The 9,799-nt window shown below is 40.4% G+C and overlaps 1 long non-coding RNA gene across 3 annotated transcripts; it reads right to left on the minus strand.

The window, feature by feature from the left end:
* Positions 1-3,200: 3,200 nt before the first annotated feature.
* On the minus strand, positions 3,201-6,585 carry LOC129653914 (uncharacterized). 3 transcript variants are annotated; one of them, XR_008715275.1, is made up of 5 exons: positions 5,971-6,071; positions 5,763-5,831; positions 5,331-5,569; positions 4,694-4,771; positions 3,201-3,413 (listed from the first exon to the last, which is right to left on the minus strand). It is a non-coding gene; the product is annotated as an uncharacterized LOC129653914 (long non-coding RNA). The 3 variants fall into 3 exon arrangements; XR_008715274.1 differs by lacking the exon at positions 3,201-3,413 and adding an exon at positions 6,473-6,585 and having other exon boundaries at positions 4,412-4,771; positions 5,971-6,029; XR_008715273.1 differs by lacking the exon at positions 3,201-3,413 and having other exon boundaries at positions 4,412-4,771.
* Between the last annotated feature and the right edge of the window lie 3,214 nt (positions 6,586-9,799).

Consider the following 9,799-nt stretch of genomic DNA (forward strand, 5'->3'; position numbering starts at 1 on the left):
AAACTGGGTCAGCAAGGCTTCATTTCCTCTGAAAGGTCTAGGGAGGAGTCTGTGTCTTCCCCTTTTCCATCTTCTAGAGGGTACTCTGCCTGATTTCCTTAGCTATGGTAATCCCCTGTCATTCCATCTGCTTCTGGGTCACATCTCTTTCTCTGGCTCCATCCTTCTGTCTTTCTCGTGTGGTTACATTAGGCAGACCCAGCTCATCTAGGTTTCTCTCTGCTTCTCAAGGCCCTTAACCTTTTGAAACTGGCAGTTTCTTTTGACCATATTAAATAACCTAGTTGCACATTCTAGAAATTAGAATGTGAATATTCATAGTAGTGGCTATTATTTTTGGCATACTGAATAGCTGCTGAAATCCACATACAAGGAAGGATTATAAGAAAGTTGTATGTGATTATTTCCTTGATTGTTTTCAAAATTGATATTCTTGTAAATGACTTCAAAAATTATGCAAGTTTATACGTGTTACTTGACATTGCATTAATCCATAGGATCACTATGTCAATGAAGATACTTTGATCACTACACTCTTGAATAAATTTTGATAGTACAAAGAATTTAGTGATTGTCATTATTAATTATTTTGGTTAATTTCAAAATTTTAACAAAATGTTATATAAACTGATAGCTTTGTAATGCAGCTCATAACATCAGAAACATTTCTTTCTCCCATAAGCATATTAAACATGCAAAAGGTAGTATCTACACTTAGATAAATAATTGATTAAACAATTAACACATATCTTGATGTATTATTATATTTATTTTCTCCAGCAAATTAGAAAATGCAATATGGTTTAAAACTAACTCTATTTCTTTTATTAATTAATAATGATGTTTCAATTTTCTCAAATTTCATTTTCCTCATCTTCAAATAAACAAAATGTTTTAATTCACAGCATGGTGAGAGGATTAAATTAGTATGGTGGCTAATAAAGTATCTTTCAAAACATAAAGTGCCATGTGAAAGCCAAGTCATCATTGTCAGCACGGTGTACTAGGCCTAATATATGTTGAATATCCTGAAAATATTTTGAAGAGTGTTGTCATTTGGTAACAATATTTCTAAATGTTGGATAAAATTTAAATATAGTAAGCCTTTATATGAATGTTAAAGAGGGAAAGTTTGGTGAAGTACTTAAATTCATCTACTAACTACTTAGCTTCTTTTCTGTTGAGGATCCTATACTGGTTGGCAGAGATACAAAGTAAGTGAGTTAAGAATAAATAATGGAAAAATACAATAACTGTTTCCTCTTCATGGAACTGATAGTAGGCAGTATGTGATTGAAATAGGTTAGACTCTTAATTCCATTATGTGCATGTGAAGACATTGCACAAAAACACATACAACAATACAAACACTACTTAACAAATCTTCCCAGAGTGCTCTATATCCCAGTATTATATATATGATTGAAAAGTACAATGGAAGTCGAATGAGACTATGAAGTCATAAAAATTGACTTAATTTTTTTTTTTTTTTTTTTAAGGAGAAAAGGATGGCTTTACTACTTTGTCAGGCAAAGGGGACCACAGCAGGCTAATGGCTCAAAACTGTGTATCCCCCTGACTTTCACTTCTGGCTCTTCTACTTAGTTTGCCAAATTAATTAAGCTCTTTGAGACTATTACATCATATATGGAATGTTTATAACAAAATTACACAGCTTGTCATTGAGATAATTTATGTAAAGAGGTCTATAGAAGGCTTTCAAAAGAATTCTATGAACTTATGTTTTCCTTTAACAATCGCACATTTTTATTTGTCAGCACATAGGTTTTTGAATTTGTGTGGATTTTTTCAAGATTTGAGACATAAAATGGCCAATGCAAATTCTTCTTACTATGTGTTTCATCATTTGGAATATTCTAAGTTAGTGTAAAATTTTAACTTTAATCTAGAGAGCACATCATAATGTTTAAATTTGGTTCTATTACTGTCCTGCTTAATCCAGGAATGATATCTATTCTGAAGTAATAACAACTCCCATGGATTTTCATGTTAATGCTTGTCTTTTATGTCTGTCATTACCAAAACTTACAGCTTATGTGTAATACTCAAATATTGACATATATGAAAGAATGAAGAAGATTGATATGGCTTAAGCCACTGCAAAAACTGAACACCCTCTAAATGGCTATAGTCTTGCAGCTTTTCTCCTAATAATTTTTCTTTTTCCACCTAATGTCTTCATCACAATGCACGGTCTTAACTTCTGCTTTTATTTCATAGTGTCTGCATGTGTGGGGTTTTTTATTTCTGAGGTAAGTCAGGGTCTATTTAAATAGCTTATTCTGAGATCCTGCCTTTCTTCTTCATACAATCCCACTTCTTATATTGGTAGGAAATTAAAAATGTAGAAAATAGAAGTGACATGATGGAAAATGATGTTGCAGGTGATTGAAATTAACTATATTTTAAGGTTGTATCGTGTAGTTGAACATAGCCTAGTGAACAACCCAATGCACATACAAACAGAACAGAGAATCTTTCCTGAGGAAGTAAAATTATGTCATGAAATATTCCCCAATCTTTGAGGACAGGGATGGAAGGAAAAGGGGAGGATGAAACACAGCAGAAAAAGAAAAAAAAAATCTAGAGTGTTAGCAACAAAATAAACTTGGAGAAGACTGCAATACATTCATCTTTACACTACTTTTTCTCTTTCATTTATTGTTTAGCCCAATTTCAAAAACACTACTTGTTTAGCACGTGTCTGCCTACAATGGGGGAGACCCGGATTCGATCCCTGGGTCAGGAAGAGCTCCTGGAGAAGGACTCCAGTACTCTTGCCTGGAAAATTCCATGGACGGAGGAGCCTGGTAGGCTACTGTCCATGGGGTCGCAAACAGTCGGACACGACTGAGCGACTTCAATGTCAATAGAATTTAATTGATTCAGAATAATACTAGCTAAGAAGTTAGGAAAACTGTATTTAAAATTCTCTGGATTAGTAGCTAGTGTATCATTACACTAATGACTTAATTTCTCTGGTTCTCATTTTTTTCATCATAATGAAAGTGACTAAGCTATCTTTAATACTCCTTCAAGTTCCAATACACTTTTTCTGAGATGTGAATATACTGGTCAGTTCATTTAGCAGCATATTGACCTTGTTTCTGAAATTTGGCCTTTGCACAATGGTGCTGGAGTAAATCAGACAGAGTTTTTGGTGAAATAGAAATAGCTTTATTTCTTTGCCAACACAGAGGGCCACAGAGGGCTAATGCCACAGAGGAGACCATGTGTCCTACCATGGAGAGGGTAGTGAGGAGTCTTATTTAAGTATTCAAGGCGCTGGGCATGATCAGCTTGTGTTCATTCTTCCGCTTGGTTGATAGTGAGGTGATTGGGAGTCAATATCACCAGCCTTCTGGTTCCAACCTGTCTGGAGGTCTCCCTGCCTATGGGCAGACAACAGTAACTACTTCCACCTGGTGGGGGTTTCAGTATCTGTAAAACAGCTCAAAAGATATAGTTCAGAATATTATCTATAGCCTTTGAGGAGGAACTAAGGTCCTTGACTTTGTTTAATGGCTTAAGTATTAGTTTGTCATGCTTGACTGTTTCTCTTTCTTTCTGCATCTTCTCACTTCTCTGATGAACCTTATTCCTTGAATAAAGTTTTTCTACAAATGCAGGTGGAGGACATGTGTGTGGGTCTGTTCTGGGAAAGCCTCCTAGGGTCCTGCTCCATTATGATCTCATGAAATAAGACATGAAGATGCTTTCACACTTAGTTATTGAAGAAGTTTTAGACACTTTCAAAGAGAAAACTCTGAAATCAAAATAAGCATAAGACTAAAATGAATAAATTTTAACGCAACTATATATGTATAAATGTGAGTGTTATGTATGTATACAAGGAACAGTGTGACTGTACTTATCTCATTATAACCCATTTTTGTTACACATTTATTTCAGGTTAAAATAATCTGAAGTATATCGACACTTTTCTTCACAAGCAAATTGCTTCATAATTTCTCTAATTCAACATGTCTTGAATGTTGCTTTGTGTAAGCAATTTTAGTGGATTAACACGTAAGAAATAAATTAGGTGATGCCCATATTCTTAAAAAAGATGGAGCCAGAATAACAGACAAAACATTACCAGTAACAAAAATTGGCTAAAACACCAACTGCAGATGTGCATGAAGATTACCCAGGAAAAGAAAAGGTCAACATAAAAATAAAATGCATAACTTCTGAGTAAGGTCTAGGCTCAAACTTTCTTGCACTTAGGTAAAAAACAGTTAGGTGACAGCTCTATGTGGAGGTTGATCAAATATAATCATATGATCGAATATAATGTTAAAATACTCACATTATTTATTGATGTCTAAGTGCTGTAAACTCTTTTAAAGTTAAGGAACCATGGGTCACAGTATTTTTTCATCCTGTCCTATTTTTTTCTCTAAATATTTAAAAGAATATCAACCTCACATTTATTTCACACATGTGCTAAAAATGTTAATGTTACTATTCTAAGTTGGGTTCTCAATAAATAATTCTATTTCCTTGAATAACAACTTAAATAGGTTTGAACAGCATATTGCAATTTTTATATAAAAAGTATGTTCTTTCAAACCACAACTGCTAGGTTTGTGTTTGTAATAAGTCATTCTCCTTGGGGGGACCTCCAATCTCCCTTGCCACGTGTGTCTAAAAACGTAGGGACACGCACAGAAATCATCCTTTTGGTAAAACGAGATGACTGAAGGAAACCTTCTGCTCTAGGACATCATTAGTAATGAAATACAGCCTGAGGAGAGAAAGAAAAAGAGTTATACAAACACGTCCTTTGTGAAAAAAATTTTTCCCTTGCCTATTTTGATAGTAATGATAGCTACGGATTTGCACATGTGCTCACCCACTTGGTTCTTCTGGGATTTTACCCTAGCAAGTTCTAGAAAATTGATGATCAGAAATTAAGTCTATTTTTACTCTCTCATCCATGGAATCTTTAAGATGAGTTATTTCAGATGAGGTTAAGGGCAGTCTGTTTGTATCAGGACTACATTTTGTGACAGTTAAATAATCCATTATCATTAAAACTGAGGATAAGGAGTTTACAGTGGAAAGAATGATAACAATGGAGGAAAAAGTGAATATGAGTAGTTCACCAATAAATCATGTTCTTGAACTCAAAATTGCAACAATTTCTTTTAGAGCAGGTCTCCTTTAAGTATTCACCTCTGAAGTGGTCAGTTTACTCTAGCAAAACCCAGTTCACACAATTTGCAAGCTTTGTGATTCTGAGCACCAAGTGACACATTATGTCAACACAATCAACCTTTGGCTCCTCCCATTCCTCCACCTACCCATTTTCCACGCAGAAGTCTCTGCAGGCTGGGGGTGCTGTAGATTCAGGAAAGCCAGAGGACTGGATGAATTCACAGGTATCACCAGGACATGCAAAAGCCTATTCTGGACCTTATAAGTTTATATCCGGTGCAAGAATTGGAAGGAAGGTGCACACATTTGTATAACGTTTCTATGACTTCATCTTTCCTGGCCCCCCCCCCAAAAAGTGGGGGGGCGATTCACATTATTTCTGAAACTGAGAAAATATTATATTTTAGAACATGGTCAAGCTATATGAAAAGCATAGACACAGACCCCAAACTATTTTCTTTATTTTCAGAAAGGAAAATTTCAGTAAGAAATCAGGGAGATATTTAACTACTCATTTAGCAAGCAAGCAGGCATCAGCTTTATCTGAGTTTCTACTTTGAATACAGGAAATTTAGTACCTTAAAGCCTTCACACTGCCTTCTTCAAGCCCCCTTTCTTCAAATTCATCCTTACAAGCTCCTACTCTCCTAGGAAGAAGGAAAAGAAAAATTCCACTGACCGGGCTCGTGATTTACATACAGAGAGCAAATAAATGAATGGAGTGGGGGATGGGGCAGTGAGAAGCAATGCGTTTCCTTTTCAACCGCAGAAAATAAGATTACTTACCAAGAACATTTTTATCCAGGGCAAATGTTTATTCCCTCTTTCATTTGACGCCTCAGTCTCTGCAAGAAATCAATTTCCACTCTACCTTTCCCTCTTATTTCTAAAAAACAGAAAAGAAAGAAAAGAGGCGAATAATGCTTAAGCTTCGGGGTCCGGCGGAAGATAAGACCGCAAAAGACTCCCACGGCGCTCTTTACCCAGACCCTAACGCTGAGAGTAAATCCCTGGGGGCACGGAGGGAACCTCTCTAAGGAGGGTGTGTGTGTCTGGAGGGGTGCGGGTGGCACGGGGGGTGCATTTCACTGCCAAAATCTAAATCATTTGCAAAGAGAATCACCAGCCCCTCGGTCGCACAAGCAATTCCCTGGGGGAAGTAGGTTTCAAATAGAAAAGGGAAGTTCCTGAAAGAGAGAGAGAGAGAAGCTGGGATTTGGGTTCGGGGTTTGGGTTTAGAGAAGTGATGGGGCGGTAGAGGAAAGGGGAAGAGTCAAGCTTGTCTTACCGGATCGATCAGGCGATCGTTTGTGCAGTACAGGGCTATGAACATGGCCAGATAATGCATTCGGCAGCAAAGCCATTTCTGACTCACTCTCCCTCCGTTTAACAGTGCAGGAATTAGAGGGGGCGCGGGAGACTCGCAGCCTGCCACCCTCTCCCCCCAGGGACAGGGACGATTCTCAGAACCTCAAAAGCTCTAGCTGCTAAAGTGAGGCATTTGGAGCTGAGGTTCCCGATGGAAGTCCATTGCCTGGAGTCCCGGGGAAGCAGGATTCGCCAAGGAAGCAGGACCTGGGAGGGCTCCTGCCGCCGCCGCCGCCGCCGCTACCAGCCGCGGTTCCCCTGTTCCCTGCCTTCGCCTCCCGGCCCTGCGCCCCCGAAAGCGCCCGGGAAACCCGGCCTCCTCCGCATCTTCAGCCCCCCAGGCCAATCCCCGAGGATCCGGCCATCCTAAAGTGAACACAGGGGTTTATCTGGGGGGCTCGGTGGAGTTGGGCTTCCTTACTACGCCTCCCTCCGTTGCTGCGAGGGAAAGAAAGGCAGATCCTAGTGGAATGCACTGATGGAATACTGTTAATCCTAATAATAATGTTCCCAACACAGGTAACTCTTAAAGAACTGAGAGAGGGAAGATCTGAGCAGGATTTCCGAAGCGGTGCCCTCTTGAATTCTCATTGGATCCTCCCGAGCAGACTAAATCACTCTTGCTGCTCTATCTATCAGAATGACTACAGCTTCGCTCACTAGTTCTCTCTTTATCTCGCTGTCTTCAACACGTCTTTTTACTTCTCTTCGCAGATTTATCTGTAGTCCACCTTCTGGTCTCTGGGGTTACACAGCTTCTATTTTCCCCCACTGTCTGGGGCTGTACAGTCCGTATATTTTCACTTTGCCTGCCTAAGGATCACCACAAATAAGCCTCCCCCCTCCCGCTTCTCACCCCCCCACCCCCAATAAAAGGCACCTCTTTCACATTTTGCCTCCCTTCCTTGGGGCTTCCTGGCTTTCCGTGTAACTGGTTTTTACTTGGTTACATGCCACCAGGAACTGCTGATTATTTCAAAGTTCCACCAGCCTGAAGCTCATCACTCTACCTTGCTTTGGAAGATCATGGAATATCTGTTGGAATCCTGGATGTATTTTTCTCACAGTCTTCTTGCTTCCTGAAATTTCCACTGGTAAGTTCTTCTCTTCATATGTGATTAGAAACTTACTGCTAGTGTTATTTTTGATAAACCTGTGTGTTTAAAAAATGTCTCATGTCTTACATTTTTGTCACTTTCAGAACCCAAAGATCTATGTGACCCTGTTGATTAATTAGTATGTTCCTTGCAATTGTGCTACTACGATATAGCCCATGTAATGAATCACCCCATCCCTTTTTACATTCTTTATTTCTGCACTCATTTATGTTCAGGTTATAGGAAACATTAGCCATCCCTCCCTCCACCCCCCAGCCGCCCCCCCCCCCCACCCCGCAATGCTTCTTGGCACATATTCTTGTGCCATTTGAAAGATCAAATTTTATATGTTTATCTAAGAGTGAGCTTAAAACAGACCTGCTGACAATCGCAGGGTCTGAGAAAGTTCACTAGTTCCTGATCTTTAGAAGGTTGTTCAGGTCACTATTTGCTCATTGTAAGCAATTACATGACTAGGGAGGACTTTCCTAAAGTGTATTTTTATGGGTTCAGGATATCAAGCACTAAAATCCACTGTATGGTAACAAGAAGAGTGTGAGTTTTGAGTGCACCATTTTTTTTTTTTTTTAACAACATCCCAAATCACACATGAACACATTATTTTGGGTGTTGTATTTAAAACCGGGCATCACACTTGGGAGTACATTTTCGATTTTGTGAATTTCGCCTGTGAACAGTTAATTGGACACAGAGTGCTCATTTCAGAGGAAGAGAACTATCAGAAGCAAGTACTGATTATATTGGTTGTAATCACTGAAATTCAGGGACAGGCTTTATATGAAAAAATTAATTGCCTCATTCTTCACACTTGTTCAACCCCTAGACTCATTTTTAATAAGGATGTTAATATGTCAGTGTTTTTTTTTTTTTTCACTTTTATGAGCATTTTTATGGGCTAAACTGACAGTTAAGATTACCACTTCCCTTTTAAGTATAGCTGTGTTGAGAAACATTTAAATCTCAGCTTTTACTTCACACATTGACAAGGACACAGTATTCATTTAATGCCAAACATGAATGTATCATCAGTCATCTCTAATGCATAGAGATTTTTCCCCCCTCTGCGAATCCCCCGCCCCCAGTAAAAACAAGTTGCTGGTTTCTACATTTCTGAAGGATAGAGGTGAAAACCTATTGTTCAAGCCCTTTTTCCCCCTTCTTTCTTTTCTTTCTTCTTTAAAAAAAAAAAATTCTCAGAAAGAACTATTTCTGTCGTCATTGATGACTGACTCGACAACCTATGCTTTTTTTTTTTTTTTTTTTAATTCAAGAGCCCTTTTAGCTTCCAGACAGAAAAGTACTCCAGCTGCAGCGACACCCCATCCCCCAGTCTCGGGATTCAAGGGCTTTCCCCCTCTGGCTCCCAGCGAGAAAACGGGGCTGCCTGTGGTCCGCACCGCTTGGCGCCCCTCACCCGTCACTAGTTTCTACCTGGTCTCCTTCCCAGCCTGGTCGTTCTGCCAGACAAGTGCCATCAGCGTCCGAGATTTCAGCTGAAGAAACGAGGGCTTAGCATAATTCACCAATTCAAACATCCTCTTTGGAGGACTGCTGCTGTTGCGCAGGAGTGGAGGGAGGGAAGGAAAAAAAAAAAAAAATCCAACTTTCAGTGCAGTCAGATCTTTGCTTCTTAACATAGTCTACCCCAGTAAGGCACAGGCGTAAGGTACTTAGGTAAGTGCGTTTTCCTGTATCATAACCTGAAACTCAAGTTGGTGGAGGGGAGGTGTGCGTCTAGCAGGCTCGTACCGCCAAAGGCGCTTTCGCCGGGTGGGGTAGCAACAGGCGACTCGCCTGGAGGTTTCTCCGCAGCTGGTGGCAACGCCTAAACTACCTGGGCTCCGGGGGCGCGGAGGACACGGGGCTGGGTGGACCAGGCTGCCCAGGCTGGGCGCCGGGAGTGGGGACGACTCGCCCGGGTGGGGACGGTACCCCGCGCCCCGCCCGCCCCGCAGGCGCAGCCTTGGCTCTCGGCCCCTGCGGAGAACGTGCGCCCGTCTTGGGCATCGCAGCCCCGGAGCCGGGAGCGCCCTAGGGGTGCTTCCTTACTTCCCGCTCCATTGCCAGCCTTCCTCCCGCCGGTTTTGAGCAAAACCCCTTTTCTGTGCGAGAGGCCAGATTTGGTATGA

The sequence above is a fragment of the Bubalus kerabau genome, chromosome 5, assembly GCF_029407905.1.
Source record: "Bubalus kerabau isolate K-KA32 ecotype Philippines breed swamp buffalo chromosome 5, PCC_UOA_SB_1v2, whole genome shotgun sequence".
Taxonomy (NCBI): Eukaryota; Metazoa; Chordata; class Mammalia; order Artiodactyla; family Bovidae; genus Bubalus; species Bubalus kerabau.